Raw genomic sequence first — 19,844 nt, forward strand, 5'->3', positions numbered from 1 at the left:
TGGTTTAAAAGACCTATTGGAACAACTTTGAATAACATTTAATAACTCTGCTCTCTGGAGTCACCAAACCACTGGCTTGTTTCTTTAGATCAGACTAATTAAGTTGCCATAAAATGGTTGTATTCTATTCCTGTATTTTCTTACTTCTGTCCTTATAATTTTCATTGCCAAATAGTTTAATCAGGGTTTATTTGCCACTCTTCACAGAAGCGCACACAAGGAACACATAGACATTTTTCCCAATAAGGGATTTTCCACATCTCGCATTTTGTTCAGGACAGTTTCATTCTCCGTTGTGTTCAGAGCTCTGAACACAATAATGAGCTTAACGACTCATTATTACCATCAACTCCCACAAATACAATTAGTAAATTGTATTTTAAGAACTCCATAGAAATGCAAATCACATATTCAATCTAATTTTGAGTTAAAAACAAGATGTTTTTCTTTATTGCAACTCTTTGCCTTTGATACAAGATCATTAGTTACCATTGGGGATATTTCATTCTACTCAGCATTATTCCCTGACCCAGAACATCTAAAAAATGTAGCTAGTATCAGATATCTATGTAATATATTAAAATATTCCTTTGATAAATAGTATTTTCTTTTTTAAATACTTATGTGTTTATTTCCGGTTGCATTGGTCTCCATTGCTGTGTGCAGTCTTCCCCTAGTTGCAGCCGTCGGGACTACTCTTCATTGCAGAGCACGGACTTCTCATTGTGGTGGCTTCAGTTGCTGAGGAGCACAGGCTCTAGAGAATGGGGGCTCTAATAGTTGCAGCGCACTGGCTTACTAACTCCACAGCATGTGGAATCTTCCCAAACCAAGGGTTGAACCTGTGTCCCCCATATTGGAAAGAGGATTCTTAACCACTGGACCACCAAGGAAATCTAATAAACAGTCATTTCAATTCTTCAGACATATGGCATTACACAGACCCCCCCACCTCACTTTTCCTGGAATAACATGTGTATTTTTTTTTTTATCTTATATAATATTACTGAAGTCCAAACATGGTTACCTGAGAAAAACCCCAGAAATGGGTTTGGAAGATGGTGTTTACTCTGCTTTTTTAGAAGCAAATGAAATAGACTTACTATCCATGGAAGTTCTCCTCTCAGTTAATGAGGAATGATTTCAGTGTTCCTGTATCCATGTAGCTAAGGATAGCATGGCAGAAACAGCAATTCAACTGAAAAGAAACATGTAATTCAAAGCATTTTTTCAGCTTCTTCCCGAAAATAGGAAGCTCTACCTTGACTGCCTGAAACAAGGAAATATTTTTCTTAAACTATTGAGTGCCACATCTTAAGATTCTCTATGCTAAGTTTATAATTTTGAATGCCAAATGTTAAAAGGAACTTAGAGGTCCTATCTCTTCTAGTTTACCATTCTCTTTTACTGATGAACATTGAGGCACAGAAAGGTTCAGTCACGAGTAGTCATATAAAGGCAAATTTAAAGGAAGAACTATATTCTGGCTCCTAATTCATTGCTTTTTTTCTCTGACCCTATCACTCATCCAATAACCAGCTCCTTATCTGTAGATCCTCTTACAACAATAGAATATTAAACCAGTTTATCTGGAACAAATGTCTTAAGAGCTCCACCTCATCACCATAAACTCAAAGCCTTTTTTCAAAGTAATGTTTTAGCAGTTTTAGGCACAGAAGAGTTAGAAAAGCCCAAAGACATGCTTTCTATCCTTGGTTCCATTACTTATTAGCTGTTTGACCCCAGGCCATTGATTTAACTTCTGTGAGCCTAGTTGCTTTATCTGTAAAATGAGGTGAAAATTTTGGCCTCTTCCTTCCTTTCTCCTAATACTTTAAAAGTGTTATATACATTGAGCCATCCACATACTGAGCATTATGATGAGCACTTTACATGCAATATTATTTCATATTCAAGGAAACACTATTTATGTAGAAGAAAAGCTTCCCTCACACAAAGGTGCTAGGAACATAAATTGATAAATTTATGGGATGCAATTATGTGGCTCAGTATGTGGGTGTTTCTCTTCTCTCATCCTAAGTAATGCGTATGTAATTTTCCTTGACCTCACTCAGTCAATAGAGATTGAACATCTATTGTGTACTCATTGCTGTGATGGGTACTATAAATGTTACATGAGCAATGGTTCTTGATCTCAAGAAGCTATAACATAATTGATGATGTGGACTTAGTATATGAACCAATTAAAGAACAGATTCACACAAAAATGTGAGGTAATGGTTATAGTTAGTATATATTTAATAGTTATTAATATTTATGAGATATTGTTCTAATCCATTTGTTTTATCTCCACAAAATCCCTATTAGATAGATAATATTAGTTCCTATTTTTGTCCCCATTATACAGAGAAGACACAGGAAGGTTAATTAAATTACCCAACGTCATCCAGCCAGTAAGTAGAAAGCCGAGATTCAAACCCAGGTAGTCTAGCTCCAGACAGTGTGTTGAAAAGCGGAGATGATATTCTGCTGACAAAGGTTTATATAATCAGGGCTATGGTCCTCAGAGTGGTCATGTATGGCTGTGAGAGCTGGACCATAAAGAAGGCAGAGGACTGAAGAATTGATGCCTTCGAACTGTGGTGCTGGAGAAGACTCCTAAGAACCCCTTGGATAGCGAGGAGATCAAACCAGTCAATCTTAGGGGAAATCAACCCTGAATATTCATTGGAAGGATTGATGCTAAAGCTGAAACTCCAGTATTTTGGTCATCTGATGCAAACAGCTGACTCACTGGTAAAGTCTCCAATGCTGGGAAAGATTGAGGGAAGAAGGAGAAGAGGGTGTTAAAGGATGAGAAGGCTGGATGGCATCACTGATGCAATGGACATGAACTTGGGCAAACTTTTGGAGATGGTGAGAGACAGAGAGGCCTGGCATGCTGCAGTCCATGGGGTCACAAAGAGTCCATGACTGGGAGATTAAACAACAATAAGAGTCTAGCTCCAGAGGCTTCAGATTTAACTACCACACTTGACATTGAAAATATAAGCAGAGATCATACACAGAAAAAAGCAGTGAAAAAAATTCACACTGTAACTTGAGTAGATCTTTGGATGTCTGGAATATTAAGTGAGCTAACTGTAAGAATTAGGATGTTCCACAGAAAAGGAAAAGCGTAAAGAAGGATCAGAAGCAAGAAGGCCAGGGTGAGAAGTCTTGGTACTCTTTCACTAAGAATGATAATAGTAATATTTCAGGCACTGTTTATATGCCAGGAGGTGTGCTAAGTGCCTTCCATGAATTATTTCATTTCATCATACAGTACCTTATAGAGGTAGATATTCTTATTTTTCTAATTGTTATTGGGAACTCAAAGTTCAGTACTGAAGGAACCTCTCTATGGTCAGAGTTGAGATACAACTCTTAGTCATTACATCATATTCCAAGAAAATTGACCCACTGGATGTGGGTCAATAAACCCAAACTGGATGATTTATTAGCCATAAAAGGATTATGTAGCACTCAAGAAGAGGTAATCATAGCCATATCAGTAAACTTGAAGATGGGGTTGTAGAAGTCAATCAGAGCAATGAAAAGAAAAAAGAATTTTAAAAAGTGAAGATAGCTTAACGGGACTTACAAAAGAATATCAAGCTTACTTACATTGACATTGTAGAGGTCCTAGGGAAGAAATCATGACTGAAAACTCACTGTTTATAATAGCCAGGACATGGAAGCAACCTAGATGTCCATCAGCAGATGAATGGATAAGAAAGCTATGGTACATATACACAATGGAGTATTACTCAGCCATTAAAAAGAATACATTTGAATCAGTTCTAATGAGGTGGATGAAACTGGAGCCTATTATACAGAGTGAAGTAAGCTGGAAGAAAAACACCAATACAGTATACTAACGCATATATATGGAGTTTAGAAAGATGGTAACAATAACCCTGCGTACGAGACAGCAAAAGAGACACTGATGTATAGAACAGTCTTACGGACTCTGTGGGAGAGGGTGAGGGTGGGAAGATTTGGGAGAATGGCATTGAAACATGTATAATATCATGTATGAAATGAGTTGCCAGTCCAGGTTCGATGCATGATACTGGATGCTTGGGGCTGGTGCACTGGGATGACCCAGAGGGATGGTATGGGGAGGGAGGAGGGTGGAGGGTTCAGGATGGGGAACACATGTATACCAGTGGCGGATTCATTTTGATATTTGGCAAAACTAATACAATTTTGTAAAGTTTAAAAACAAAATAAAATTAAAAAAAAAAAAAAAAAGAAAGAAATAATGGTTGAAAACTGACCTTCCCTAGGGAAGATCCAGGAAGCCTAGAGCGTTCCACTGAAAGGAACCCAAAGTCCCCAGAAGGTTCATTTTGTCAAGTGTGTTGCAAAGTCCCTTCCCATGTGGAAATTCTGTGTTTAGTGACTTGTTTACTTGTTGCTCTTCTGGACCTCAGCTCTGTTGTTTCTGACAGAATGTAAGATAGTATGGCACAGGGATTCATAGCTGGAGCTCTAGAGTAAGATCTGTTTGCATTTGTCCACTTACTAGCTGTGAGATCTTGAGCAAGGTAGGAAAATTATTAAGTTTTAACTCTCTAAGGCTTTGTTTCTGCTACCAAAAATTGATAGTTCTTTAGGACTGTATAGATGATTCAGTGATAGAATATGTAATGAAGTGTTTAATAGTCTTGTAATAGCTCAAAATATGGTAGCCAGTAATAATCATGATAGGAGTAGAATATTTCATAGAAGTTCAAAAAATAAGAATCCTATACTGTTCCAAACTATGACCTAAAGTCAATATTTTGCTCTTCTTGGAGTTTCTGGGGCTGGTGATCCTCTGCATTTAACAACAGCTTCTGAATGAGGGAATGGCCTCTAGATAGCAGTTCTTTGAAATCATTTACTCACTGGATTTATTTTTTAGTTACTGTAACTGAACTACTGTCCTACTCTATTAGAGTAGTAGTAAGTCTTGACAGGGCTTCCCTCATAGCTCAGTTGGTAAAGAATCTGCCTGCAATGCAGGAGAGATCTGCTGGAGAAGGGATAGGCTACCCACTCCAGTATTCTTCAGCTTTCCTTGTGGCTCAGCTGGTAAAGAAACCGTCTGCAATGCGGGAGACCTGGGTCCAATCCCTGAGTTGGGAAGATCCCCTGGAGAAGGGAAAGGCTACCCACTCCAGTATTCTGGCCTGGAGAATTCCATGGACTGTACAGTTCATGGGGTAACAAAGAGTCAGACATGACTGAGCGACTTTCACTTCACTTCACTTCACAGGTCTTGAAATCTATTGTACATATAATCTGGAGAGTGCCTTTAAAAGGCAGATTTCATTGTGAAAGTCGCTCAGTCTTGTCTAACTCTTTGTGATCCCATGGACTATACACTCCATGGAATTCTCTAGGCCAGAATGCTAGAATTGGTAGCCTTTGCCTTCTCCAGGGGATCTTTCCAACCCAGGGATCGAACCCAGGTCTCCCGCATTGCAGGTGGATTCTTTACCAGCTGAGCCACAAGGGAAGCACAAGAATATTGGAGTGGGTAGCCTATCCCTTCTCCAGAGGATTGTCCCAACCCAGGAATTGAACCGGGGTCTCCTGCATTGCAGGCAGATTCTTTACCAACTGAGCTATCAGGAAAGCCAGATTATGACATCCCTTATATGTGGACTCTAAAAAGAAATGATACTAATGAATTTACTTACAAAACAGAAAGAGACTCACAGACTCAGAGAATGAACTTGTGGTTCCCAGGTGGAAGGGATAGTTAGGGAGTTTAGGATGGACACGTACACACTGCTATATTTTAAATGGATAACCAACTGTATAGCGCATGGAACTCTGCTCAGTGTTACATGGCAGCCTGGATGGGAGGGGCATCTGTGGGAGAATGGATACATGTATATGCATGGTTCAGTCCCTTCACCATTCACCTTGAACTATCACAGCATTGTTAACTGGCTATCCCCAATACAAAATAAAAACTTAAAAAAAAGATTTCAAGGCCTACTCCAGATATTCTAAGTCAACAATTCCAGGTTAGGGGCCTTAGAATCTGAAATTTTTCCAAGTTTCATGCTGCAAACGCTGTCAATTGTTATTTCATTCTGTTTTATTATTAAATTATATTAATCAAAATTATAGTTTTATATCACACATCAGTAGCTATTACATTGCAATTATGTTATTCATTGCTTCAGAATTTATCATTGAAATTCCAATTAACTTGTGATACTTCAGCTGTTGAGCTTCCCAGGTGGCGCAGTGGTAAAGAAGCCCCCTGCAAGTGTAGGAAATACGAGAGATGTCAGGAAAATCCCCTGGAGTAGGATATGGCAACCCACTCCAGTATTCTTAACTGGAAAACTCCATGGACAAAAGAGCCTGGTGGGTTACAGTCCGTAAGGTCACAAAGAATTGGACACTACTGAGCAACTGAGTACACGCACTTAAGCTGTATTATGAATTAATGTCAGCTCACCATACTTAATTTCTATCTATTGTTATAAATAACACAAATTCACAATTCATAATCATCAACAAGAAGTTTCTGTTCTTAAGAATACCCTAAATCATCTGCAGTATGACTTTAACCCTACTAGAAAATGTCCTATTGAAAATCATAAGGTCTATAAATCATTAAATGGCTTTTTTAAACTTTTGCTCCAGCTAATAGTGTGGATCATCCCCTTCTGAAAATCTCTGTTTAAAGGCATACACCATTTTATTGTGCTTCACTTTATTAAGTTTCATAGATACTGCATTTTTTACAAATTGAAGGTTTGTGGCAACTGTGTATCGAGCTAGTCCATTGGTACAATTTTTACAGTAGCATTTGCTCATTTCATGTTTCTGTGCCACAGTTTTGTAATTTCCATAATATTTTAAACTTTCATTATTATTATTGTATTTGATATAGTACTGTGTGATCTTTGATGTTACTCAGTTCAGTTCAGTCGCTCAGTCATGTCTGACTCTTTGCAACCCCATGAACCACAGCACGCCAGGCCTCCCTGTCCATCACCATTTTGGAGCCCCCCAAAATAAAGTCTGACACTGTTTCCCCTGTTTCCCCATCTATTTCCCATGAAGTAATGGGACCGGATGCCATGATCTTCGTTTTCTGAATGTTGAGCTTTAAGCCAACTTTTTCACTCTCCACTTTCACTTTCATCAAGAGGCTTTTTAGTTCCTATTCCCTTTCTGCCATAAGGGTGGTGTCATCTGCATATCTGAGGTGATTGATATTTCTCCCGGCAATCTTGATTCCAGCTTGTGCTTCTTCCACCCCAGCATATCTCATGATGTACTCTGCATATAAGTTAAATAAACAGGGTGACAATATACAGCCTTGACGTACTCCTTTTCCTATTTGGAACCAGTCTGTTGTTCGATGTCCAGTTCTAACTGTTGCTTCCTGACCTGCATACAAATTTCTCAAGAGGCAGATCAGGTGGACTGGTATTCCCATCTCTTTCAGAATTTTCCACAGTTTCTTGTGATCCATACAGTCAAAGGCTTTGGCATAGTCAATAAAGCAGAAATAGATGTTTTTCTGGAACTCTCTTGCTTTTTCCATGATCCAGCGGATGTTGGCAATTTGATCTCTGGTTCCTCTGCCTTTTCTAAAACCAGCTTTAACATCAGAAAGTTCACGGTTCACTTATTGCTGAAGCCTGGCTTGGAGAATTTTGAGCATTCCTTTACTAGCGTGTGAGATGAGTGCAATCGTGCAGTAGTTTGAGCATTCTTTGGCATTGCCTTTCTTTGAGATTGGAATGAAAACTGACCTTTTCCAGTCCTGTGGCCACTGCTGAGTTTTCCAAATTTGCTGGCATATTGAGTGCAGCACTTTCACAGCATCATCTTTCAGGATTTGAAAGAGCTCAACTGGAATTCCATCACCTCCACTAGCTTTGTTCGTAGTAATGCTTTCTAAGGCCCACTTGACTTCACATTCCAGGATGTCTGGCTCTAGGTCAGTGATCACACCACCGTGATTATGTGGGTTGTGAAGATCTTTTTTGTACAGTTCTTCTGTGTATTCTTGCCACCTCTTCTTAATATCTTCTGCTTCTGTTAGGTCCATACCATTTCTGTCCTTTATCGAGCCCATCTTTGCATGAAATGTTCCCTTGGTATCTCTAGTTTTCTTGAAGAGATTTCTAGTCTTTCCCATTCTGTTGTTTTCCTCTATTTCTTTGTATTGATCGCCGAAGAAGGCTTTCTTATCTCTTCTTGCTACTCTTTGGAACTCTTAGCAATAAAGTATTTTTAAATTAAGGTATGTACATTGATTTTTAGACATAATGTATTACACACTTAATAGTCTAAGTATAGTGAAAACATAACTTTTTATATGCACTGAAAAAGCAAAAAGTTCACGCAATCCTCTTTATTACCCTATTCACTTTATTGTGATGGTCTGGAACTAAACTTACAATATCTCCAAGATATGCCTCTATTTCTCTTCATAGCTAATGTTTGAGCAGTTACTTCTCAAGATACCTCCTGAGGCACTAGCCCGAAATGGCCCCTGACTTGTGGTTAAGAAAATTGAACCAAAAAGAGATGAATTTTCCTAAGGTCATAAATGAGTATTTAAGCTGACCTGCCTCTTGAGAAACCTATATGCAGGTCAGGAAGCAACAGTTAGAACTGGACATGGAACAACAGACTGGTTCCAAATAGGAAAAGGAGTACGTCAAGGCTGTATATTGTCACCCTGCTTATTTAACTTATATGCAGAGTACATCATGAGAAATGCTGGGGTGGAAGAAGCACAAGCTGGAATCAAGATTGCCGGGAGAAATATCAATCACCTCAGATATGCAGATGACACCACTCTTATGGCAGAAAGGGAAGAGGAACTAAAAAGCCTCTTGATGAAAGTGAAAGTGGAGAGTGAAAAAGTTGGCTTAAAGCTCAACATTCAGAAAACGAAGATCATGGCATCCGGTCCCATCACTTCATGGGAAATAGATGGGGAAACAGGGGAAACAGTGTCAGACTTTATTTTGGGGGGCTCCAAAATCACTGCAGATGGTGATTGCAACCATGAAATTAAAAGACACTTACTCCTTGGAAGGAAAGTTATGACCAAACTAGATAGCATATTTGAAAGCAGAGACATTACGTTGCCAGCAAAGGTCCGTCTAGTCAAGGCTATGGTTTTTCCAGGGGTCATGTATGAATGTGAGAGTTGGACTGTGAAGAAAGCTGAGCGCCAAAGAACTGATGCTTTTGAACTGTGGTGTTGGAGAAGACTCTTGAGAGTCCCTTGGACTGCAAGGAGATCCAACCAGTCCATTCCGAAGGAGATCATCCCTGGGATTTCTTTGGAAGGAATGATGCTAAAGCTGAAACTCCAGTACTTTGGCCACCTGATGCGAAGAGTTGACTCTTTGGAAAAGATCCTGATGCTGGCAGGGATTGGGGGCAGGAGGAGAAGGGGATGACAGAGGATGAGATAGCTGGATGGCATCACTGACTCGATGGACGTGAGTCTGAGTGAACTCCGGGAGCTGGTGATGGACAGGGAGGCCTGGCGTGCTGCGATTCATGGAGTGGCAGAGAGTCAGACATGACTGAACAACTGAACTGAACTGAACTGAACTGAAGCCAGTATTTGAGTCCAAGATAGTTTGATTCTAAATCTCGTGCACCTGGTTTTGACATGATTGGCTTTTAATTCCCTTCATCTCACTCTGACTCCTCTTTCTTGGCTCTTTTTTGAGTTGCAACTTTAGTTAGTTCTCCAAGGTCTGTCTTGAACTATCTCATCTTCATCATCTAACTCCCAACAGATGATCATTAATCATTTCATGCACATTTGCAGGTACACTGCTTCTGGTTACCTATAACTCTTTGTGGACTCAGCTTCTAGGTATCTATTTCACACTTCATCTTTTATTTTCCCACACTATACTAGGTCACATTCTTATTACCACTCACCCATATTTAAATAGCTTCCTGGTTTCAGCCCTCTAAATTTCTTCCATTAAACACACCATCACACTGTTACAAGGTTGCTGTTCATAAAGCTTCCAACTATGTCTCTTCCATTGAAAAAAAATTTTTTAATAAAATTTAAATCTTCAATGATTCTATTGTCCAATGCATTATCAATTTGTCTTGAAGACCTAGAAAGTTATCTTCCATCCATCCCACCTCAAAATCAGGCCTGATTTTCTTTTGAAACAAAACACATCCCCTATTTTTAATCACCTGTTTTGCTGAGATTTACTCCACTCTTAAATATACCTCATTTCTCTGACACTCTTATTAGAGTTGGGAAAAATGAAAGAAAGCAGAAAACTCAATCTTATCAGATCAAAGGGAATCTTGGGACTTCTACTGCATAAGCTGGACTCTCTTTTGCTTGGGGCTATGATAATATGAGGCTTAGGACTTCTGTAGCAATTTTATTTCAGTCAAGGGAGCCCACCTGCAGATACGGCACACACAGAAAAAGCAGAACTGAAAACTTAGAATGGTGATAGTATCTGAGTCCTAAATCAAGCTGAACCTGTTTCAGGGGGTCTCCCCCAGGACCATTCAACTCACTAATTTTCATTTTGGTTTAGGTCAGTTGTGTTGGGTTTTGAACACTTGGAAGATTGGTATTCCTAACTAACATAAGACTGCTCAGAAAAGTATTAACATATCAATCCCTAACCACACCTGTGTTCCAGTTACGTGGTGGTTCTTCATTCTTTGTTTTGTATGCTTCCAACTTTTCTAGTGACCTCCCTTTCTACCTGCCTCACACATTCCTCAAGCTGCATCCCAAATATTATTCTTTCCTAAACAATCAGTAATTATTTTACAACCATTTTTAAGCCATTATTCCATGTACTGGACTAAAGATTTTCCAAATGATTTCACTCAATCTTTAGCAAACCAGTGACATTAATCTTCTTATTCCCAATTTAAAAATGAGGATATTAAGGCTCAAAGACTCCACCTTATCTGCTCTTATAAAAGGGAGGCAGTTGATGTAGCAATGAAGAGCCCAGCTCCTGGCTTCAAATCTTGGCACTTTCTGTGTAAACTTGAACAAGTTGCCTAACTTCTTCAACTCACAGCTTTCCTCATCTGTGAGTTTGATATTATAATAATATTTTGGAGTCAATAATAGGATTAAAAAAGTAACACGTGTACAATGTTTAGCATAGTGCAGCCAGGTAGTGAATATTTAATAAATGTTTGATTATTACTATTATTCCATTAATAAGTGTTGGAGCAGAAATTAAATGTCTGACTTTTTACTAATCATTATCTATACCACTAACCTTTCTTTAAATCTTTTCTTAGTCTCCCTTTTCAGAAATGATCTATATCTCTTTTGTACTTCCTTAATATATTTGTTGTTGGTGGAATTGTTTAGTTGCTAAGTCATGTCTGACTCCTTTGCAACACCATGGACTGTAACCCACCAGGCTCCTCTGTCCATGGGATATCCCAGGAAAGAGTACTGGAGTGAGTTGCCATTTCCTTCCCCAGGGGATCTTCCTGATCCAGGGATCAAGCCCACTTCTCCTGCATTGGCAGTCAGATTCTTTATCACTGAGCCACGTGGAAGCCCAAAATATCCATAAGGAACGCATTTTTATAGAACCCACAATGAAATGGCAATACATAACTGGCTCTGCAACACCGTTAGTGCTTTCCCCCACTAAATGCTTTGGCAAGTTCTCCCTTTATTATGGTAAGATTCATACTCATGTGTTTCTTAACTGGCTTAAGTCTTTGGTTATCTTCTTTGAAACTATGGACTTCTTAAAGTGAAGGCATCTGTTACTTTTATCTTTCTACTCTTTGCATAGCCACACATAAGATACTGAGTCAATAGCGTTTGGTTGATTGGGGGTGATTATTAGCATATTATCAAACAGCTTCTTCTATGACAAGGAAATTCTAATTTTCTTAGAGTAAAAGCCAGTATAAATAGAACATTTGATTATTGTTACACTCTTCTGAATACTTTTAGTGTTTCAAATGATTACAAAAAGCACTAGAGAATAATTGGTATAGTTATGCTCTATGAGCATAATTTCTGAACAAAACTGATCTTAAATATTATTAAGGTTAAAGCTATATTAAGTTATTTTTTAAAAGGTAATGGGTTTTGAAGCATCTTTTTATTTCAGTTAGACTGAGGTAATGGGTTTTTTTTCAATGCACAATAGATTTTTATAAAGACCCTGCATAAATACTAAATTAAATTACTCTGATGTCAATGGATCTTTAGCATACACTGAGTATAGAATTAGATTTGAAAAATATAATGACTAGTTATAGTAATAACTTTAAAATTGCATGCCCCATGAAAAATATACTGAGCCTCAGATTACAGTAGATCTGAAAATGCAATGCTGAAATAATTCAAACATATGAACTCATAAAGCTTTGCAGTTTGTAATGGTATTTCATCTCCTAGTCTACCAGGAGAAAAGCAGCCTTTAAGATGGTCTCTATCTCTTTTCTTTATGCAAGGGCAATCAGTAATTAAGAAAGCTCCATGAATTTTAATTCTCTAAATGAGTGACCACTGAATTTATTAAACCCTGTATCCCAACAGTTAACACCAGCTTACTTTCAGCATTTCATAGATTAGACCCAAATTTAAAAGTATGTGTAAACAGAGGGTGAAGGAAATGGCATTTTAAAATAGCCATAAAGCCATCTGTTTTAATCTACTCATGTTGAAATGACTAATTTTCTCTGAAGATTGAAAAAAAATTGTTGCTATAAAAGGGTGTGGGAATGATATGAGATAGCATCCATTCTTAACAATTGATCTTTCTAAATTATGTTTACTTTTTTTCTCAAATATAATTGTAGCCTTTCAGTTTCCATAGGATAATGTCAATTACATACATTTTAATCTCTTTTAAATGACTTTTTAAAACCACACAAATCAACAAGGTAAGCAAGTAAAATCACCCATTGCCTACTGCACAATTAAAAGATAGAAAATACTACAAATTTATTCAGTGTACACCTATGTGAGGAATTAAACATCAGAGACCGGCAGCCTTGTCCTAGAGCCCACAGTTGGCCTAGGAGTGTAGGGGTTGCAGAATCTAGAAGCCAGTGCAGCAGAGTCAGGGTTGCAGTCATGCTGGAGCAAGGGTCACCAGTGAGGATACATTCGGACCTCCATCCTTCCCGCAAGAAGAATTGCTCTGAGTTGCTGTGTGGTGTGGTAGTAGAACTCTGGCTACTGAGGAAGGAGGGCAGTGTGGTGGGTGAAAGAAAGGGGCCTAAAGTCTATAGGGTGAGACAGGGCACCCTTGGGAAGGTTTCACTTCTAGAAAAGAGGAGAGATCTTCAGGAGGTGGTCCTTGTAGGCTTTGTGAAGAAAGGAGGAAAGAGTTGAAGATAAGGACCCCAATGAAACAAAATAATGTCAAAGAACCAGCAGAAGAAAGATTACCTCCTCCACAAAATAGTCACCATTTATTAAAGAAACTGCTCTTTTTCTTGACATAACAAAAAAAGAGTCCTCTTGAACTAAGAAGCCAAGGAAACCCCCTGTAAATACAAAATTAAGACTGTCTTTGCAATTTAAAGAGACCAGATGACTTTTTTTTATTATTATTTTGAGCAAGTGAATGGACGATAATATGCTGTGGGTCTAGCCCTGGTCTCATGAATCATTCATAGAAGGGAATGTTCATCCCCTCCAAATATATTTTAAGCAACAATGGAAGACAAAAATGTAGTTGATTTTCTTCTCAGGAGTTCTACTCATTCAGTATATCAATTTTCATAGAGTAATGTAACAAATGTAGTTTGCTGAAAGCAAATCAACAATGTTGAGGTTAATCACAGAAAGATTATCTGTCTTGGCCATTTCTAGATTCAATTCATATCTGTATTTTTAGCTTCATGACTCCAATACAGAGATGAAAGTGAAAGTGAAGTCGCTCAGTAGTGTCCAACTCTTTGGGACCCCGTGGACTGTAGCCTACCAGGCTCCTGTGTCCATGGGATTTTCCAGGCAATAGTACTGGAGTGGATTGCCATTTCCTTTTCCAGGGGATCTTCCCGACCCAGGGATCGAACCTGGGTCTCCTGCATTGTAGACAGACACTTTACTGTCTGAGCCACCAGGGAAATACAGAGATACTTGTTCACAAAAGTAGAATATAGAAAATTGTCTTTAAAAATCTCATTATCAGCTATCTCAGAATAACATTACTTCACATATATTATCCTGCAAGCCTTCACTTGTCAATGGTGATTTTAATTTATTCTCTTAATGTAAATCCTTTTAGTTCAATTTAAATTAGTTCTGTTGTATTATTAAAATCTGCATTAAATCAATTTTTAATCCAGTTGTTACTGAAATCACCATGAGAATATTTGTTCATTGTTTATTTACTACCCTACTTGCCCTTAATTATAAGTTGCTCTGTACATTAGTTCCTAAAATGCCTGTAGTACAGATTCCTATAACGCAGGCTCCTGAACATGGTGTAGCTCTGACAGTTCTGACCTTGTGATGGTCAATTTTCCCTGTGCTTCCCTTTGATTCAGCTATCATAAGCCTTTGTTCTGACAACAAGCCTTAAAATCTTTTGACCTTGACTCTTAACAGAAATGAAAACAGAAACACCAAGGTAATTTTGAGCACTGAAACTTTATCAGGGTGTTCAGTTATAAAGTAGTCAACCAAAAGATCCAGAATGTATATCTTTATATATTTATATGTGTATATTAGATTAATCTATGACTCTATGTCCCCAGCTTGAAAAATTCTTCTTATTAGAAAGACATTATGTATTAGGAAGAAGAGAACATCATAATCTAGAATTAGTTATAGCAAGTTATCTAAACTCTCTGTACCTCTCAGTTGTATCTAACTCTTTTCAACTCCAGGGACTGTAGCCTGCCAGGATCCTCTGTCCATGGAATTCTCCAGGCAAGAATTCTGGAGTGAGTAGCCATTCCCTTCTCCAAGGGATCTTCCTGACCCAGTCATCAAACCCAGGTTTCCTGCATTGCAGAAGGATCCTTTACCATCTGAGCCACCAGAGAAGCCCCTACTCTATCTATACAATAGATGAAATGATACACATTGTACCTTACCAAGATGAGAGATTAAATGACATAAAAATTCAAAAAATGGTTTTGTGAGTTTCAATGTAAATAATGTAATAATGCAAGTGGTATTAACTGATGCCTAAGATTTTGTTGAAGCTCAGATTCTGAGTTTATTATTCTATCATGAAGCAAGACTTACTCAATTCAATCTAAAATTTATTAATCATTTGAGGAGAAGAAAATTTTCACCTAGTTCATCATTGTATTTCAAAGACATCTTAAATAGGCAGCATATGTAAATTATTCATGGAGATACTCTATTAGCCCACTAAAACTTCCATTGATGAGCACTTTTTATTTCTTTCAGTTGCTTAAAACTTGCTTAGATGTTTCATTTCCAACTGGAAATGCAAGAACATTTTTTCAGAGTAGCACATACTTTTTTGCATTTAAATAAAAAAGCCTCATTAGTTCAGTTCAGTTCAGTTGCTCAGTCATGTCCAACTCTTTGCAACCCCATGGATCGCAGCTCGCCAGGCCTCCCTGTCCAAAAAGAGCCTCACATTCAGTTATAATTCTATGTACAGGCAAGGAGATGATCTTTATTTTACCTCAAGTTCTATAACTTTGATTCTTTTTGTCCAGAACGTCATTCCATGTCTACTTAGCCTTATAATATTTGGTCAGTTCCAATTTTTTGTGAAGATAAAAGATCTATACTTTATCTGCAAGTCAAAACAACAGGATACCACCTTACACCTGTCAGAATGGTTATCATTAAAAAGACCGCAAATAATAAATATTGGAAAGTTGTAGGAAAAAGGGAACCCTTGCACACTATTGCTGGGAGTGTAAGTTGGTACAGCCACTATGGAATACCAATATGGAATACCAATAGCCAGTATGGAAGTTCCTCAAAAATCTAAAAATAGATCATATGACTCAGCAGTTCCACTTCTGGGTATACATTCAGAAAAAAACAAAACAACTAATTTGATAAGATACATGTACCCCAATGTTCACAGCAGCAATATTTACAATAGCCAAGTTGTGAAAGCAACCCAAGTGTTCATCAACAGATGACTGGATTAAGAAGATGTTGTATTTATAAATAATGGAATATTACTCAGTTGTAAAAAGAATGAAATGCTCCCATTTGCAACAGTGTGGCTAGACCTAGAGAATTCATTATGCTTAATGAAAACAGAGAAAGAAAAACATTGTATTAATATGATATCACTTATATGTGGACTGTAAATAATACAAATGAATGTGTGTGTAAAATAGAAACAGATTCACAAATGTAGAAAAAAAACACTTGTGGTTACAAAAAGGGAGAGTGGGGTGGGGAAGAGTATGAGATTAACCAAAAACAAACTACTATGGTAGGCAATTAATAAGCAACAAGGATATACTATATAGCACAGGAAATGATACTCATTATCTTGCAGTAATTTATAATGGATTTTAATCTGCAAAAATACTGAATCACTATGATGTGCACCTAAAATATTATGAATCAACTATACTTCAATAAAAAATAATTTATTACAAGTTTTATAGATTAACTTAATTTGTCCTATCCACAATAAATCCTAGGAAGTTTACTCCAAAGCACATTTTAGTTTCCAAACTTTCCAAAAGAAAAGTGAAATATGAAATTAATTCTATAACAAAGGAAAATTATCCCACCTACTTTTGACTAACATATTAAAATACATTTTAAGCAAAGAAGAAAATTGATCTTTCTATCATAGTCTAACAAGAAAGAGAATTTGTCATTTTGTTTATAATTCTTTCATCCTATTGAACATCAATTATATTTTAAAACATATAATAAATAATAGAATATGTTTTAAATATATTTGTACCATATGGAAAGATGGTAACACTTTCTCTCAACAGACTAGGGAAACTTTCAGTAGCAATGTTTTTGTAATAGAGGAAAGCAATTCCAAATTGTTTGGTCTCTTAGTGAAGAGCTCTATTGTGCTTCTGTGAAATAATACAGAAGAAAAATTTGAAAGATGAACACAAATCATAAAAAGATGATTATTTAAAAGTATTTCTTTCCTCCTCTTCCTACACCATAATTGAAGAAAACTTTTCTTTCTCTAAGGTCTCCTGTGCTACATCATATAGCTATACATTTCTGTGTTATGCTTTTGATAAGAATATTTTTTCCCTGACTCTCCCTTCTAAACTCTCTCATTTAATATATTGAGGTTTTAGCTCTGCTTTCCTAAAATATCATAAATTTTTTAAAAAATTATTAACTCTAGATAACATGTACCAAATATGAGAGCACAGGATTTAACTGATTCTTGGCCATTGACTAGCTGGGTGGCCTCAGACCTCAGTCTCTTCATCTGCCAAGTATAAATATTAATACCTTATCTTCATAAAGATAGGCAGCTGTGCCAAATCAATTCCCAAGTTCTTTCTAACTTTCTAAGTTGTTTTGCTTTATTGTTTCTGGATTCTCTATGATGTTAAGAAAAGATATCCCCTGACTACATTAAACTGGGTATGCCAAATATTTTTGTGGAGTAAGGTTGAGGATTAATCCTTTTCTAGTATATGCCCTTCCAGTGTCTCCTTTGGTTAGATCTTTGCATGCATGTTTAATTCAGTGCTTTGGCTCTCCAAGTTTTGAGCTTTCTCTAAAGGAATGTTCAATAAAATGTAATTATTTGTATCATTGTATGAATATAAGGCTTATGCAATATAATAGTTATAATTAGTTTTCATGGCTCCAAATTACAAGGGATGGATTACTTTCCTGAATTATGCTAAAATTTTGATTAATAATACTAGGGATGGGATGGGGGGTACATAAAACAAAGAAACACGTGCACTAAGAGACAATAGAATCGATCAAAGCACCATTAAATGCAGCAGATCAAAGTATCTTATTCCTATACCTCTTATTCTTTATGTGTATAGATTGGGGGATTCACTTAAAAATTATATGACATTAGGAAAGTGTTTCTGAGATGCACTCTCAGCCACAGTATTATATTTTTTCCATGAAGAGATCTCTTATCATAGAACTAGATTAGTCAGAAAAGAGGACATCAGATACATCACCGTTTATTTTCTTACTGGACTGATGCACCACAAAACAGCCTGCATTGTTTTCATTTAGTCAGATGACCACATGTCACTTCTGGTCTTCTCTTTGAATAAGTGTGTCTTTTCTAAGACTTTCATTTTGTGTATATACCTAAGAAGTTTCTGGGCTGCTGGGATTTTTATCTGAGCTCTTTAGGCCTGTGATGATGAATTAATCTCTTTCTATTCTCTCCCAGTTCCTCCCCCTGCCCCCATCAACCCCTATTCAAACTACCCCTAGTCGTTAGCATTATTGTTATCTGTCTTCTTTCTTTCTACCACTTTATTTTTGTTTCTTAATTTCTGTTATAGTCTATCTCAGAAGCCTTCAGCTCACACCTTTAAGGAGAGTGCACATTTTCTGTGTTCACCTACAGTGCCTACACTGACTCTTCTTGCTGTTCTCTACCTGCCCCAGACAGTAGTAAATGAAGCTTCTGGTCCCAGGAAGAACAGGGAAGAAGATGACTCTCATTTTCCCCAGCTTCAGGTCTAGCTCCATCTCTCTCCATCCACATGGTCCTCTTGCCAAGTAGAAACCCTGCCTACACTTGAGTGTCATGTAGCTCTGGCTCCAAAGAGGCCTTCCTATGGGGCATCAGCACCTCCACATCTACTTGAAGGACTCCAGACATGACGTCCTTTCACTCTCCTTTTATCCTATTCCTCAGCAAAGCATACTCACCTTTCTTGAATCCCAGTCCCTCAGACTCCTGACTGCTCTCCTGATCAAATTTGATAAATATAATTCCTTCTAAGGTTTCTGTAGTTCATCATGACTTGATTATTCATCTTTTGCATTTTAATAGTAACCTGCACCTCTTGGCCCTGAAGATGATGGCCCAGCATCAAATCAACAGGAAGGACACTGAGGTGATGATGATGGAGATGAGCGTCAGTGTGTGCAAGTGGGAAGATGTTCATGCGAGTCTTCTCAAAAAGTAAGTCGCATCAAGATATATGAACTTCATTATCTTCATATAGAGAAGATTTTATGTAATATTGCTGACGGTACTATACACTTGCATATTTGAAAAGTTTTATTGATAAAATGTATCATTATAAGAATATGAATAATAGATGAATTGTTAATACCAGAAGCACCTAGATAAAACATACTCTTTGTTCTAAAGCATTACTTAACTTTTTAACAAAGAAAAAGCTGAGCAATTGAGGCAAATAATGTTTCCTTTCTCTGAATGGGCCTTAGGAGAAAATAAGATAATTAGGTGTAATTAAACATCATCCTTCATTCCTGGCTCCTGGTCCAGGTTCTGTTATATATATCAGTCTGCTCCTGATATCATAGGCTTCAGGAACAGAGACCATGAAGAAGGTTTTTTTGTTGTTGTCATTTTAAATTGATCCCTAATGGAAAATCCAGGTACTGTGCTAGCCTATGCAGGAAAAATCAGGGGATTTTAGCAGAGTCCTTTAGGCATCTGAAGACAATTCATCTCATTACCAGTGGGAAGGCTCAGTCATAGTGAGCCACATTTCCCAGATAGATGAGTTCTGGCAGAAGAGGAGATGGTGGTCGCAGCCTTGCTGCGGGAGGCCAATTAGGAAAGGAACAGTTGTCTCCTGTGGCTGTAAAATATGGACCCCACATGGTGGCTTCCTCTACCTGAGAGATTTTTGCGGAAATACATACAGCTTGAGTGTTATGTTCAGGAGGTGTAACAAAC

At 37.5% G+C, this 19,844-nt stretch overlaps 1 long non-coding RNA gene across 1 annotated transcript in view; it reads left to right on the forward strand.

Moving 5' to 3' along the window:
* Positions 1-19,844, forward strand: part of LOC113893741 — a 176,976-nt gene that overhangs the window by 26,796 nt on the left and 130,336 nt on the right. Inside the window, exon 2 of the long non-coding RNA XR_003511330.1 lies at positions 18,966-19,097. This is a non-coding gene — a long non-coding RNA (uncharacterized LOC113893741). The remainder of the gene's footprint in view (positions 1-18,965; positions 19,098-19,844) is intronic.

Source organism: Bos indicus x Bos taurus, chromosome 5, assembly GCF_003369695.1.
Source record: "Bos indicus x Bos taurus breed Angus x Brahman F1 hybrid chromosome 5, Bos_hybrid_MaternalHap_v2.0, whole genome shotgun sequence".
NCBI lineage: Eukaryota > Metazoa > Chordata > Mammalia > Artiodactyla > Bovidae > Bos > Bos indicus x Bos taurus.